The 17,930-nt window shown below is 39.0% G+C and overlaps 1 pseudogene; it reads right to left on the reverse strand.

The window, feature by feature from the left end:
* Nucleotides 1-2,135: 2,135 nt before the first annotated feature.
* Nucleotides 2,136-17,470, reverse strand: LOC121383579 (annotated as a pseudogene).
* Between the last annotated feature and the right edge of the window lie 460 nt (nt 17,471-17,930).

Genomic DNA, 17,930 nt, shown 5'->3' on the forward strand with positions numbered 1-17,930 from the left:
TAATCGTATAGTTAATTAATAAAACGCTTAAATGTGACGACTATTATATATAACGGGCGAAGCCATTTTGTACCATCCTAGTGAATACGCCCTCTGGCGAGTTGGTGGTTACGTAATACCTAACGTGTCACATCAGGAATTAGTCTTCGGATGCATCGCAATATTCTGTAATAATATCCATCCCAGTAAGCCAGCACCAAGTATATATTATTTTTCAATACAAAATAAACCACCATTGTCAAAGTGTTGAAATAACTGTCTTATGTTTTGTACATAAATTAACCCACGTACTGAAATAATAATCGGAGTGTTTTCTTGGTTAATTGGTCTTTTCTTTCCGTGGCCTGTACCTGTTGTTCCTGATTGGCAGGTGTATATTTAGACGGTCCCCAGACACTGTGTTTAGACACACTAAAAAGACGTGCCTCTTTTATTGAGATCACAGGGTATTGTGTGATAACCGCACGGACACACCTCAAATCGTAATGGACATTATCAGCCGTTCTGCTTTATTGCTGTAAGTAATTCTGTAAAACCTTTGATTAAGTAGACTTTTCCATCTAAAATCACAAAACTGACCAATTGCGTAGTCCCAAAGAAAAAAAAATTATCACTTGGATATCGTGAGTGGTCGTTTTTGCTCGAACGTACCCATAGGCCTAATAATAAGCTTTTTTTTCTTTGGATTTTAAAATACTATAACTCCATTTCGTTGTATTGATGCAAATTGAAATATATTTAGTTAAATAGTTTATTATATTATCAAGTCATTTATGTTCTTTTACAAGTCAGGTTGATGAAAGCGAAGCGCCTTGTCGTAAATTAGAGCGTTTACACTGTTCATAGAGGCGTTGGACGGAGCTGACGTCACTTCACCCCAAGCTATACCACTGGACGTCACAAAAACGAAACAAAATGGTTGCCCCCAGTTAGCAGGAATAATCACGGTTTTTTATTAACTCTAAAATTACGCGTTTTTCATTTCTTAGTGTCAGTATGTGTTGGTCGTCCCGGTATGCATCTTTCCAACACATAAGGCTCTTGTTTTAGTTTACTCTCTCTTTAATGCTAGCGTAAGCTTTTCAACTGGAACATAATGTCGATAAAAGTAATCCTTTCACAATCAACATTTTAGAGTTTAATGTTTACTTTGTTTAACGATATGACTAGAGCAAATTAATTTATTAATCATCAGCTATTGCACGTCAATCATTTAATAATTCCGATATATATAGTCTTATGAAGGAACTCCGTTACATTTTTTTTCCATTAGCAGCAAGGGATCTTTTATATGAACTTTAGGCCAGCGTTCTATCTACTGATTGACCTAGATCCCGCCCCATAGCCCCTAACATGTATAATTTGCCCTATATTTATATACTGAATCCTAGCATAATCCCACGGTTTGTGTTTCACAATTCGAAATGTTACGAGCATATTTTATTTTGTTAGAATTATGAACTAATTCCATATAATTACATGTACTTTAAACTTTAGATAAATATCAGTAACAGAGGGGGAGGAGGTAGTCATAGATTAATTTGACTTTCAATTTGGGCAGGCAGTGCATTATTTTCAAGGTTGGAGTTATAGTATTGATATCAGAAGTTGAAGACAAGGTGTATTTTCATAACTGCCATCTTTAAAACGTATTAAAATATGAATCTCATAGATACTTGCTTGTTTTTGTTTGTTTGTTTGTTTATTGTTGTCGGGTTCGGTTTTTTCTTTTTGTTTTGTGTTTTTTATTTTTATTTTTTATTTTGTTAAGGGGGCAGTGCCGGATTTATAAGGGGGCAATTGTAATAATTATAAAATTAGTTCTTTTTTTATTATTTGTTGTGTAATTTAATTTCTATGTTGAGGGGTCCCCGAACCTGTAGTGCCCCCGGCCCCTCATGGTTTAAATCTGGCCCTTTTTTTCCGGGTTTTTTTTTGTTTGTTTTTTGTTTAGTTTTTTTTAATTGTATAGTTGTTGCCTTTTATGGGTTGTTGTTGTTTTGGGGTTTTTTTGCGTTAGTCCTTTTGCGTTGTTGTTGTTTTCACCAGTGTACATTAATGCTATAGTTATAAAACCGAATGTTTTTTGTCTAAAACGCTTGCAATTGCATAGAACATACTATTAGAGGCCAGAGCTACCTAAAATGAGTAAATATATATGAGTATCATACAAGTGTACGCATAGCGGTCACCTATAATTCAGTGGCATAGGCGGGTGTGTGGGGGCAGGGGACCCCCCCCACACACACACACACACCCCACACCCCAACCACCCCTCTGTCTTCTCAAAACCTTTTTCATACGCCCGTTTGATGAGTCGTATGGCGTTGTCCGTCCGTCCGTCTGTTAACTTTTTCTTGTCCAGACCATATCTTGCATACAGGACCATCAAACCTCACAAGTAGCAACAACTTAGGATGACGGTGTGTCGCGTACTATTACTAGGTCACTGTGACCTACTCTTCACGGTATGCTGCACATAACAATAAATCCTTGTTCGGATCATATCTTGCATACAAATGCATACAGGACCATCAAACCTCACATGTAGGAACAACTTGGGATGGTGGTGTGTCACATACAATTACTAGGTCACTGTGAGGTTATGTATTGTTAACATTACATACATAAACTGCCAATATACTCACCAGAGTACCCATGCTAAACAAAATGTCCCTTTCTAATAAAGACTATTAACTTCATTAATCGGACAGCACCTTCTCCAATGGATACAGTACTTGCCATACAAAAAACTAAGCAACTTAAAAAAGAAAATTCATAAATCATCTTTTTGGCTGTATGTAGACTTATTTTAACAATATCAATAATATGAGAGACACACAGGTCTGAATGAATGAATGAATGTTTAACGACACCCCAGGACAAAAATACACATAGGCTATTGGGTGTCACAAAAGGTCCACACAGGTCAGTGCTAAAACACGGATAGACGATGGATGGATGGATGGATGGACTGATTAATGTACAGATGAATGGATACTCTTTGACATGGCAATATGCAGTTACAGTTCAGATATGTCTGTCCTGCGCACAATGTCTGACTTGTGCCAGAGATTCCACTCAGGGCAGAAATGTTAACATTTGCTCTCCTAAAAACGTTTTGTGATTTGAAACAAACCTGATAGTTGCCCATTGGTCAAAACCATCCAGTGGTTTGGTGTCATTCAGATTTCCACCAGCAAGTCCGACCAGTGTCGGGTACCAGTCCGAGATGTGCATCATCTCACTGTTGACAACACCCCTCTTTCTGATCATTGTCCCGTGGACAAATCCAACTCCATGCATCCCTCCTTCCCAAAGTGAACCCTTCCACCCTCGGAGAGGCCAGTTGTTCCCACCTGCTAAAATCTGACCTCCATTATCTACAAAAAATCAATTTTTATGAAGACTCTTTTAATGAGTTTAAAATACAAGTATTGTACATTTGTTTAGGAAGGCACAAATTTAAAGTACCCTCCACAAGGGTGGATTTAAAGCAGGGTGAGACGTGTGATTTGTGCTATCATGCACTCAACCCCACCCCCTGATTTTTCAGATATACATGTATAATGTAATGTAATATAAGAACAGTTTGAACACTAGATTTAATTTAATTCTTGTCAGAGAATAATTATTATTTTAACACACGACATAGTATGTAAAGAAATATAATATGTACCTGTTGAAAAGATCAAAATGGTATTTTCCCACTGCCCAGTGGCTTTTAATGCATCAGTCAGATTCTTCACTCCTTCATCCATACAAGACACCATACCTGTGAACAAACTATCAAACCATTTTAGCAAATGATACACTAACATTATAAGGACATTAATTAAGTGGCTTGGAAAGTGGGGAGAAGGACCATGAATTAACATGCCACTATTCTGTGGAAAGGCAAAAACCTGTTTGTGTTCCCAACTTTCAAACCTTTAATTTTCATATCTGCTACACTTCGATGTGATCTTTGAAGGCATTAAAAAGTGTAGATTCTTGCCACCTAATTTTTTAAATGTTCTGGAAGAGACACCACCCCACCACCCCACATCCCCACGTTATGTTATGCCTGTTCAAGACATTCGTAATGTCATGTTGTGTTCGTCTCAAGGTCCTCTGGAAATATATCAGTGTGACCACACACACACACACACACACACACACACACACACACACACACACACACACACACACACACATACACATATACACACACACAATTTTAGCAACTTCCTATACCATTGGATTTTAATGGACCAGGGTTTGACAGATCCACTAGCCCTAGTGAATTGTTGATCTGCACTAGTAGAATTATCGACTGTATTACCAGCCTTAAAGACTAAACAAATTCAAAGACTTTTGCCTGCCATTTTCAAAGACTATTAAAGACCTTTTCATAGCGGTCAAAGACAATAGAATGTGATACAAATACCAAATCAGTTCGTTTACGTTGCTGTCCATGGCAAAATATCATCATGACAGATTACACCAACTGGAAAATATCAAATGCATGCAGCTATGATTTGTGAGAATTTAAAGACTTTTATTACAATTCAAAGACTTTCAAAGACCTAAAAATCTGTTTTTTTCAAATTCAAACATTTTCAAGGAATTTAAAGACCGCTACAAACCCTGATTACTATAATACACAGGGCACTAGCCACAGCTTCTGCGAGGGCTAGTGACTTTCTCAAACATTTGTCGAACACTATAACTGAAAATGTCGGTAAAAGAGCCTTTGACCAGCAATACCGGCCTCGGTGGTGTTGTGGTTAAGTCACCGGACATAAGCCTTTGACCACAAGTAAGAACATGTGAGCTGATTACTTCTGACTCTGCTTCAACGACTTCATTTCTGCTTGTTACATTTCCTCTTACCTGCATACACTCTTCTGTTACGGTTTTTGATGAAAGAATACTGATCTAAATACTTCTTTGGAACCTGTAGTGGCATGTGTACAGACTGGTAGGCTAGATAGAGAAAAAATGGTTGCAAAAGAAAAAAACAATTAGATTAATAGTCAAACCTGTCTTAAGCGGTTACACAAGGGAGTAGATAAAAGCGACCGCTTAAGACAGGTGGCCGCTGATTACAGGTTGCGACATACATGTATAGTCTTTAAAACATATGTTGTTGTTTCTTGTTTTAACGTCTTTACTGCTAATTAATGGATGTGTGCTTCACAGTTTACTATAAATGAACTTTTGACATGTCGCCTCATTCAGGAAAACTGCAACTGGAATGTATTAAATTAACCGTTCTCAACAAGTTCCATTTAATTATTTAATTTCTACTCCATGCGGTGTATTATCATAGTAAGTTAATCTACAAATGTCAAGCGTAGCCTGCCCAGAGGCAATTAGATACTTTCCATAGCCATACTTCCTTAATTGATACACAGTACAGATGTCGGGACTGAATGGGTACTAGTATTCCTGAAAGTGTGAAGATTGGTTATTTGCCGCGCCTTATGGCTGTTGTTAAATATCCCATTTATACAATAGTAAACATTTACTGTGGCCGCTTAATACAGGTATTTTAGCGATTTGGGATCCGATTTTGGTGGCCGCTGGCCGCGTTAGACAGGTGACCGCTTATTACAGGTGCATTTACGTTATAAATCGTTTGGGAGGGAAAAAAGTGGCCGCTTAAGGCAGGTGACCGCTGAATACAGGTGACCGCTAGGACAGGTGTGACTGTATTTATTATTTTTAACATTCTAAAATAATACTGTTGATACATATATATTTAAGATTGGGCAGGGGGAGTTGTCAAAACATCAGTGCCTCCAGCAGCCAAATAATCAGAATGTCTGAACTTACATAGAGAATAACTAGTTAATGACGCCAGATATCTGCTTTATCCTGTGAAGGTAACAATGGGAAATTCCGCGAGGCTCTGACTGGCGGTATTTCTCATTCGGCTTGAACAGGATAAAGCAGATATCCAACATCATTAACTACACATGTAGTTATTATCTTTATCCTGCAGACCATAAAAATTAAGGGGAAAAGCTATTATTTACTGTTATTACAGCCACATTGTACGATAACCTAGAGTTCATGGGCAATTTTGTAATGTAGCTATGCGTGTGATGTCACATGACTGACGTCAAACGTCATATCCTGCTACTATACGGATATGACTTTAGTCGTCATCATATTATTCTGCCAATAGAAATGGTGGTTTCAGGATAAACAAAATTTAGGGCCAAATTTACAAAGCCTGTTAATATCTTACATGCATGTGTAACTACATATATTTACAATGGTAACCTGCAGTTAAGAAAAACAGACTTTGTAAATTCGGCCCATATAAAGTCCAGACTTTTGTATAAAGTCGGAACAGGTACATGAATACACATATTATATAGTCTCCAGACATTGTAGAACAGCAAGTCCAAGTTTAAGAGTTTTCTATGGTTAGATCCTGGACCTTACACCTAATCGTTTCACTACTTTCATAATGTAAATCAGACTCAAAGAGAAAATTTCCCCTCCTATCCCCCACCCAAGTGAAACTTCAATATATCATTTTATTATTAATAAAGTTGGGGTTAGATCCTGGACCTTCAGGCTAATCTTTTCACTACTTTCATAATGTAAATCAGACTCAAAGAGAACATTTCCCCACCCAAGTGAAACTTCAATATATCATTTTATTATTAATAAAGTTGGTTTGTTTTGTTTAATGACACAACTAGAGCACATGGATTCATTAATCATCAACTGTTGGATATCGAACATTTGGTACTTTTTTGACATATAGTCTTAGAGTCTGTTACATTTTCCCATTAATTAGTAGCAAGGAATATTTTATATGCACCATCCCACAGAGAGGATAGCACATACCACAGCCTTTAATATACCAGTCATGGTGCACTGGCTGGAATGAGAAATAGCCCAATATATATTGCCCTAATTCATAGTTACCTTGGTCTGGACATGATTTTTCACAATATCAATGGCTCTTTGCGTACATATTTACGGTTATATGGCGTCAGACATATGGTTAAGGACCACACAGATATTGAGAGAGGAAACCCGCTGTCGCCACTTCATGGGCTACTCATTTCTATTAGCAGTAAGGGATCTTTTATATGCACCCTCCCACAGACAGGGTAGTACACACTATGGCCTTTGATATGCCAGTCGTGATGCACAAGCTGGAACGAGAAATAGCCCAATGGGTCCATCGACGGGGATCGATCCCAGAACGACCGCGCATCGACCAAGCGCTTTACCACTGGGCTACGTCCCGCCCCAAGGGAGTGATACTGTATTTGCACTATTAAGCCGCTCATAAATATTATACTGATTGCATCACTGTGAATTTACAGTGTACTGTCATTTCATTTCAAGTTATTTTCGTGCTTAGATCCAATTAAGATTAAAGCACACTGTCCTGGACACACCCCTTAGCTATCTGGGTTGTCGGTCCAGGACAGTGGGTTAGTTGTTAATAAGAGAGAAGAGGGTGTAGTGGCCTTACACGTATCCATTGATTCGTTAAAACCTGCTCTGGGTGGGAGACTGTACTGTCAAAAAGCGGCCAGACCCAATGAAAAAGAAACTTGATCTGTACCTCTATGCTATAAAGCCATATACACATGAACACATCATTTCAAGTCCATATATTGAAGCATTGCAAAGAAAAGTCCTGAAAACTGTGATGGTTGAAGGGCCATAACTCTTGTCAAAATGGGCAACAATCTCCATAGAACTCAAACTTGATGTAACTCTACATCATAATAAAGCTATACCCAAAATGTGAGCTCAGTATCTTGAGGTATTGTGAAATAGGACCAGTATGTGACTAATAATTACAGTGCCCCTCCCTTAATAAGTACAGCTATTAAAGTGCTAGTTACATTTCTATGAAATAATACCATAATAGGAGTCAAAGCCACGTCTTGTAGGAAGATATTCTTCTTTGTAAAAACCAAGGTGCCACTTCCCAACCGCGTGAGTGAAATATCCGGTCTCGCTGAGTTTGTCAGCTAGTGTTGGACTGTCTCGTGGCAAGGCATTGGGTTGAGAAGCCCAGATAATGGAATGTTGTAGACCTGTATGGATCTAGAAAGAAAGAAATGTTTTATTTAATGCACCACTAAACACTTTAGTTATATGGTTATATGGCGTTGGTTCTATATATAGTTAACTGCCTCTCAGTGGGCTACTCTTTTCGAGTATCAGTGCTAAAACGATCTTCTGTAGTATGTATCATCCCACGGACAGAACTGTACATACCTATGCCTTTGTTACCCCAGTTGTGGAGCAAATGGCTGGAACGAGCAATAGCCCCATGAGCTCACTGACGAGGATCGATATCATATTGACCAAAGTATCAGGCAAGCACTTAAATCACTGGGCTATACCGTGCACTGTTATACACTACAGAAAGAAACCCGTCAGCAAATACATATTTAACCAGAACATTATTGAAAGGGGATGTTGTCGGCTTTATCCCTGTAGTGTGTGTTAGTGATTAATATGTGGATTTTTTTTTTTATCAGGGAGCTCGAAAATTATGGATGTAAAGGTATGTAATGACAAACATAGGATTGTTGTTGTAATCTTTGACTACAGTTTGGGCAGAGACTGCGCAATATTGATATATAGATTGGTCTCTGACGGTAAGAGAGTGTTAATAACTGTCCAAATGTCCATCTAGCTCTCTTACCGTCAGTGTTCTCAAGTGGTGATGGTGGTGCCTCTCTGCACCTAGTTCATCAAGATAAACGTCTCCGGCATGATATTTATTATTGTAGGTCCAATAAATGTTAAAATGTTAAACCGTATATGTTTACCTAATGAACTACCCTGCACCCTACATGCAGCTGATACGATTACGGCTATGTGTGTGCCTAGAACAGTTAGTGTCAAATCAGAGGCGGATCCAGAGGGGGGACCAGCGGGATACGTCCCCCAAAAAAAATATTCAAGTGCCCTCAAACTGTTCAAGTGCCCTTTTTGTTGTTTTTTAAATTGTTTTGCACGTAAGCATTTTCAGCTGCATGAAGTTAAGTTGTGCGTGCATGCGCAAGCTTGCAATGTGTGTAATTTTTATATACATCTGCCCTACCTAGACAGCTGTCTCTAGAATAGTGCCCTTTACAGCTATAATTTACAAATGCCCCTTTGTATCGTTTTTTATGTGTAACTGCCCTACCTAGACAGAGTCATCCCTAGAATAGTTCTAGTTAAAGTTATAATTTACAAATGCCCCTTTGTATTGTTTTGTTTTTTACGTATAACGTCTATACCTAGACCGAGCCGTCCCTAAAATATTGTCTTTAAAGTTTTAATTTACAAGTGCTTTCAAGTGCCCGTTTGTATCGTTGTTTTGTTGTGTGATATTTGTTGGGGTTGGGGGGGGGGGGGGGGGGGGGGGGGGGGGGTAGGCTATATCTTCCCTACCTAGACAGATTCGTCCCTGGAATCGTGCCCTTTAAAAAAAACCGTTATCAACGTCAAATTACAATGAAATGTATGATAGTCACACTTAAATACGAAGCAAAATTGATTCTATGGCTTTTTCACGGGTCCCCCGTCCCCGTCCCCGTCCCCGTCCCCGTCCCCGTTCATCCACCCCGATCAACGCTAAAATTCACCATTTAGTGATTGAGATCTAAGTGTAACGAGTTTGAACTCGTCTAAATGATATTTTTTGAGTCATAAAACTCTAAAAGAGGAAGTGATCACTGTCTGAAAATGGGTAATTTTGCTATGAAGATTCCAAGGGGAAAAACACATTTTGGGGTTATAATACTATGCAAAATAATGCTCAAAATAGTTTTAAAATTATTGTTTAAAAATGGCTAATTTAGTGATTCAGATGCCAAGGAAATGCGTTTAAAGCCATCCAGTTTTTAAAATTTCCCTGGGGGAGCATACTCGGACCCCCCCCCCCCCCCCTACACATTTCGTCACGTGTCATGCTTAACAACGACCTAGATCATTAGCCCATCCCACTTTGAAAAAAAAAAAAAAAATGCTCCGACGGGTCTCAAAGCTCATATAATAATGTTTACAATCTAATTAAAATTAGCTCCACTATTACATATGGATCTAACAGCAGCATGTTGGAGGTCATGTTCAGTTAACCTTTCATTCGACCAATCAATACCTTACTTCCAAAATCATGCCAGTGATTTGAAAATAATTTGATAACATTCGGGATTATGCCGAGGGTATACGAAATGATTCGGGTGAATTACGAAGTATGCTGGAAACTAATTGCAATTTGTATGCTCCCGAATAACGCTATAAAAGGCGAAGTGTAATTGGTCGATATTTAAATTGTTATTTATAGATGAAATGTCACCTGGCTATGGGAGTCCACGCAATGCTGTTAGATCTGCTGGTAAACCCAGTAGAGCTAATTTTAATCAGATTGTAATTTTTACTAATGTAGCTAGCGCTAACGAAAACCGCAGTTAGTCATTTAGTGTAGGCCCTACACTGTGATATATACACAAACTCATTAATATTAAATGCAAATATATATATATATATATATATATATATATATATATATATATATATATATATATATATATATATATATATATATTATTAAGATGCCCTTTTAACGAGCCAATGTGACACTATTTTCTTGGTTCCCCTCCCACATAAAACTTCTCAAGTTTGACGCCTTCCGCAGCAAGTTTGTCCAAATGTGGCGTCTTTATTTCACTTCCATGATGCCAAAAGTGATTAATTATATCATTTTATTTTATGGTAACTGTCGAAAATTAGACGACCAATTGTTTGAAACCTCTGCCAAAGGTAGCAGGCTTTCTGCCAGAAAGTAATTTGAGTAATAAAAACTAAATATGTTCAAAGGCGTATATTGGATGGTTATGGGTTTGAAATGGGGTTTTGTATTGGACATTTTATTTCATGCACTTTTACACATTTTAAACAGCAATTCTCTTACTATAATCTATCTAAAAATTAAATCCATTTATTTCCGAGATGTTTTGGTACATACATCAATTTTTATCCGCCGTACTCTGGTCTGGGATCGATTCCCGTCGGTGGACCCATTGGGATATTTCTCGTTCCAGCCAGTGCTCGACAACTGGTGTAACAAAGGCCGTGGTATGTACTACCATGTCTGTGGGATGGTGCATAAAAAGATCCCTTGCTGCTAATCGAAAAAAGAGTAGCCCGTGAAGTGACGACAGCGGGTTTCCTCTCTCATTATCTGTGTGGTCCTTAACTATAAGTCTGACGCCATATAACAATGTTCCGTCACCATATAGTAGGATCGTATTGGAGAGTTGAAGTCCTATTGACAACCGGGTGGTGGGGTGGGAGGGTCAGTTTTAGGAGCATCCTGGAGAGTGGCTGTTCTTCCAAGATGACGCACGTGGTAATAATTTAAAGGAGCGTACTGTTATGACTTTCACAAAGTATCCTGGGCACTCTCTCGTGTGTAGATGCATGAGCTTGAACATGTTTTAAATAGATTTACTCTTTGTATTCCCCTGACAAAATAGGCAAAAAGCACACATACAGAGACACACATGCACAGCAATATCTGTCTATATCTGATTGATTCTCTCTCTCTCTCTCTCTCTCTCTCTCTCTCTCTCTCTCTCTCTCTCTCTCTCTCTCTCTCTCTCTCTCTCTCTCTCTCTCTCTCTCTCTCTTTCTCTCTCTCCCCAATATCAAAACATAACCCAAAAACAAATACATTCATCACTGTTCTGCCAAATTAGACAAGAAATATTTGCACAGCATAGTTCAAAGATACACCATTCATTCCACTTCCACATTCCCAGAACAAAGTAGAACCAGAAACAGTGCTATACCATGAGTACCGTATACAGTATGTGTGTGTGGGGGGGGGGGGGGGGGGGGGGGGGGGTGATGGTGGAGGGTAAAAACGACGGTGTGCTGTTATATACGATCGTCCCCAGATAGACACTTTTTTGTTGGGAAGGGCCTATCCCTCTTGTCCAATCCCGCATGCTAGATATGACCTTGAGGAATACTTTCCATTCGCATCCCCAGCACGAACCAGGCGATGGTGATTGTCCCTCCAACTATTAGTATGACAACGTCCTGGCCCTGATGAATACTTACCGTCCACATGCCCAGCACGAACCAGGCGATGGTGATTGTCCCTCAAACTATTAGTATGACAATGTCCTGGCCCTGATGAATACTTACCGTCCGCATGCCCAGCACGAACTAGGCGATGGTGATTGTCCCTCAAACTATTAGTATGACAATGTCCTGGCCCTAATGAATACTTACCGTCCGCATGCCCAGCACGAACTAGTCGATGGTGATTGTCCCTCAAACTATTAGTATGACAATGTCCTGGCCCTAATGAATACTTACCGTCCGCATGCCCAGCACGAACTAGTCGATGGTGATTGTCCCTCCAACTATTAGTACAACAATGTCCCGGCCCTCAGGAATACTTACCATCCACATGCCCAGCACGAACCAGGCGATGGTGATTGTCCCTCAAACTATCAGTATGACAATGTCCTTGGTGTCCACTTTCATACCTGTGCTGAGAATCATAATCACAATATTCGCCTGGAAAAGGAGAATTTTGGTTTTTTAAAGAGCGGGATTTAGCTCAGTCAGTCGAGTGCTCGCATGAGGTACTTGCGTCGCAAGAACGAACCACTTCGATGAATCCATTCAACTGATTTCTCGTTCCATGGCCGTGGTATGTTCTTACCTATCGGTGGGAAAGTGCATATAAAAGATCCCTTGCTGCATTAGGAAAAATGTAGTGGGTTTCCTCTGATGACTACACGTGTCATAATTACCTAATGCTTGACATCCGATGATTAATTAATCAATGTGCTCTAGCGGCGTCGTAAAAAGACACCACTAGAGCACATTGATTAATTTATCATCGCTTATTGGATGTCGAACATTTGATAATTCTGACATTATTTTGCATTAACAGCAAGGGTTCTTTTACATGCATCTTTCCGTAGGCACCGGCCTCGTTGGCGTCGTGGTTAGGCCATCGGTCTACAGGCTGGTAGGTACTGGGTTCGGATCCCAGTCGAGGCATGGGATTTTTAATCCAGATACCGATTCCAAACCCTGAGTGAGTGTTCCGCAAGGCTCAATGGGTAGGTGTAAACCACTTGCACCGACCAGTGATCCATAACTGCTTCAACAAAGGCCATGGTTTGTGCTATCCTGCCTGTGGGATGCGCAAATAAAGATCCCTTGCTGTCTGTCGTAAAAGAGTAGCCTATGTGGCGACAGCGGATTAACTCTAACAAACAGTGTCAGAATGACCATATGTTTGACGTCTAATAGCCGATGATAAGATAAAAAAATCAATGTGCTCTAGTGGCGTCGTTAAATAAAACAAACTTTACTTTCCGCAGGCAGGTTAGAACATAGCATGGCATTTGATATACCAGTCGCGGGCACTGGTGGAAATTGAGTAAAAAATACTCAAATGGTCTGCTGAGATATAGATATAATGACACGACTCAAACACTTCAGGTGGGCGCTCCACCGACTGAGCTAGATCTCGTCATGTATATGCATTTTGGTAAAACGACTAAAATTCCTCATGTTCCTTTGCAAAGGGTAAAGTGGACATAGAAACTTGAAAATGTGGTCATATCCCAAATATATGTGTGCCCCAAATCGGACTGACTGAAACGATAAATTCCGAGGCTAAATAACCATTATGCACTTAAAGTAAAATAAAGTTTGTTTTGTTTAACAACACCACTAGTGCACGTTGATAATTAATCATGGGCTATTGGATGTCAAACGTTTGGTAGTTCTGACATAGTCTTAGAGAGGAAACCTACCGTAATACATTTTTCCATTAGTAGCAAGGGATCTTTTATATGCACCATTCCACAGACAGCCATTTGATATAGGCCTATCAGTCGTGGTGCACTGGCTGGAATGAGCAATGACCCAATAGACCTACCGACGGGGATCGGTCGTAGACCGACCGCGCATCAGGCGTTTTATCACTGGACTACGTCTCGCCCCCTCCGCACTTAATGCTAGCGTAAGCTTTTCAACCGGAACATAATGTTGATAAAAGTAATCCTTGCAAAATCAACATTTTAAAGTTTAATGTTCATTTTGTTTAATGATATGACTAGAGCAATTTAATTTATTAATGATATGACTAGAGCAAATTAATTTATTAATGATATGACTAGAGCAAATTAATTTACTAATCATCGGCTATTGGAAGGAAGGAAGGAAATGTTTTATTTAACGACGCACTCAACACATTTCATTTACGGACCACACAAATATTCAGAGAGGAAACCCGCTGTCGCCCCTTCATGGGCTACTCTTTTCGATTAGCAGCAAGGGATCTTTTATATGGACCATCACACAGACAGGAAAGCACATACTACAGTCTTTGATCTATCAATCGTAGTGCACTGGCTGCAACGAGAAATAGCCAAATGGGTCCACCGACGGGGATCGATCCTAGACCGACCGCGTATCAAGCGAGCACTTTACCACTGGGCTACGTCCTGTCCCCACCGGCTATTGGATGTCAAACATTTGGCAATTCTGATATAGTCTTATGAAGGAAATCCATTACTTTTTTTTTTCTTCTTTTTTTCCATTAGCGCAAGGGCTCTTTTATATGCACTTTCCCACATAGGTGGTTTATTCTACGACTCAAGTACTTTAGGCCAGCGTTCTATCTACCGATTGACCTAGATCCCGCCTCACAGCCCCCAAGAGATGTGGTTTGCCCTATTAAAATTACATTCCCTGGAATATTTTTATTATTTAAGCATATAGAACAGAACATCCAATTACGTTTGGTGCATATATGACGCCGCACTCCGCATTGGTTTCACTACGCTGGCTTATCCAAGTCAAAAACAAAGCCAGTATTTTGAAAGTGGGACACTTTTGACGGGCTCGTACCGATCTCGGCTTTCATTGGCTTATCACAAGTATAGAATTCCCCAACAAGAGATCACGTGAGATTTCGCAATTTTTGAACAAATTTAACTGTCTTGATTGACGGGTCGTCTCATATCTCCAAAACATATTTATATCCATGGAGGTATTGTACAACGCCTTTCTAGGGGTCGGTGAGTGAGGGATTTGCCTTGACATTTTGACAGTGGCCAGTTATTGGCATACGCGTTATAAGTAAGGGGGTGTTACTAATTACGTAACGTTCTAGGGTTGAGGAAGAGGGTACTGTGTTTGATTTACGTAATATTTTTCAAGACTATATAATAGTTATTTTTATTCATTACTTAGACCTAAAAAGGTGTTTTATGGAAGTGCGCGGTAGGTGTAGGATCGATCCCCATCGGCGGGTATACAAAAAGACCATGGTATGTGATATCCTGTCTGTGGGTTGGTACATATAAACGATCCTTTGCTAAAAAAAAATGTAGCGGGTTTCCAAAGCGCGTGTGCAGGGATTTCAGCGGGGTTGGGGTTATAGACTGTGTTAAGCGAAGTTTATATGGGGCCATGCTCCCCCAAAAAATACATTTCAATTTTTTTTAAGCTTGGGCAAGTAAGGGTTTCGACCTCCAATACCCTCCCCCTGCACATGCAACCGATTCCTTTCTAAGATTATATGTCAAAATTACCAAATATTAGACATCCAACAGCAGATGGAAGGATAGGATATGTTTTATTTAACGACGCACTCAACACATTCTATTTACGGTTGTATGGGGTCGGATGATTATTAAATCTATATGCTCTAACTTTGATGTCGTTAAACACACCCCCCCCCCCCCCAACTTTACCCTTTCCAAACGAAATAATATTTATTTGAATTTGTCGATTTTAACACGTAAAATTAATAAGGGAAAACGTTCATTGCCTACTTTAGTATATTTTATTTTTAAAATATATACATGATTAATGTGTTACTAGTATACAAACGAAACTTTGAAAGTTCCACTAACACTTTATAAAATATCAATTCTGAAATAGGAAGGTACGACCGTAAAGATCAAACCGGTTTTAACTAAAGACTCTAGTACCGTATCCTCAACCGAACGTTCTTCGTACAGCGCAAGATTTCTTTCAATTGTTTTAGACGAACACAACAATTTGAAATCGGCAAATGCACGTGTTAACTGAAACTGACAACAGGCTGTCGTTTGTGCTTTGCCGAGCTATGGCGGCACAGGCGACGAATCAAGCGTATACGTTTGACAATATCCTTTCATAGCGAACACACACGACTTTTTTAAAAGTGCATTTGAGCTTGTATTTCACATTTGTACATGTTGTTATATATATAATATGGTAACCAGAGAATGTAACTTTAAATTGAATCCCAGCTGAGCATAATTACACTTTTGGTGTTTCCCCATCACAATTCGATACATTATGTATTTTCATAAACGCCATCTTTAAAAGGTATTAAAATATGAATCTCATAGATACTTGCTTGTTTTTGTTTGTTATGTTTGTTTGTTTATATTGTTATATATATTTTATTTATTTTTTTAGGGGGGGGGTTCTTTTTTTCCCCCCGTTTTGTTTGTCGTTTTGAATTGTATTGTTGTTGCCTTTTATGGGTTTGTTGTTTTGTTTTTGTTTTTTTTGTTGTTGTTTGATTTTTTGGTGTTTTTTTGGGGGGGTGGGGGGGGATTGCGTTGTTGTTTTTTGACCAGTGTACATTAATGCTAGTTATAAAACCGAAACCTTCTTGTCCAAACCGCCTGCAATTGGGTAGAACATAAAGGCGAGAGCTACCTAAAATTAGTAAATATAGGAGTATCATACTAGTGTACGCATAGCGATCACCTATAATTCAGTGGCACAGGCGGGTGTGTGGGGGCAGGGGACCATGCCCCCCCCCCCCCCCCCACCTTCAACAACACATCTTAGTCTTCTCACCACCTTTTCATACGCCCGTCTATGAGGAGTCGTATTATGGCATGGCGTTGTTCGTCCGTACGTCTGTTAACTTGTTCTTGTCGAGATCATATCTTGCATACAGGATCATCAAACCTCACATGTAGGAACAACTTGGTACTCTTGTTATATTTGTCTGCCGCCTCACAACACGTGTACAAGCAGACTCATAGACAGCGTGTCCACCTCACATCACCATATAAAATCCTGGTAACGCCAATGCTATAATTACACATATTACCCACATTAATACAGTGTGTACAAAGCACTGTACTATTAGTCAGTTTTATCTATATAGATCAAAATAACTGAATTAATTAACACGAGGAATTGCCGGAGTAGTAAAAAAAATTAATTTATTGTTAATATATATCTTGGGGCAGCATAAAAGAAATATAATGTGTACATAAATATTAACCTGCAACAATGTATATATGACAAGTAATTAATGTAGAGATATGTACACAACAATACATAATCTAGGTTATTTCCACGTTGATACTTGGTCCTCTTTCAACATTCTATGGTATTCTTCAATAAAATGTAGTTCCTTGCTTGAAACAGTCACATTTTCATCTCTAGTCATGTGAAATGTATTCTCAAGTATGTTATCACCTACAAATCCACCACACACTCTACAATTAAAACATTTCAAATCTAATTTGGAGACGAGTAAATGTTTAAGTGTATGATCAGCTTAGTGATTTGAATTGTTTGAATATATTTCCAAAACATATCATTAAACTATTGCCACACACCAAAGAAAAATCATGGTAACATTAAGATATTGTGTATACATTAAAACAACCAACAACACACCAGAAATGAATATACCAAGCAAGAAGTACTATATTATGTGTTCTTTTTAAAAGACCATGTACCTTTAAATGAAAGAAAGGAAACAGGTTAGCTGGAGTTAAAAGATAATGACAATGAAGAAATTAAAGGAGCATATTCATATATCTGCAAGCTGGGTACTAGCTCTGGTATTCAACAAATTCACCAATTGCGAATATTATAAAGTGGAGAATTTCATGTAATAATTT

The sequence above is a fragment of the Gigantopelta aegis genome, chromosome 10, assembly GCF_016097555.1.
Source record: "Gigantopelta aegis isolate Gae_Host chromosome 10, Gae_host_genome, whole genome shotgun sequence".
Taxonomy (NCBI): Eukaryota; Metazoa; Mollusca; class Gastropoda; order Neomphalida; family Peltospiridae; genus Gigantopelta; species Gigantopelta aegis.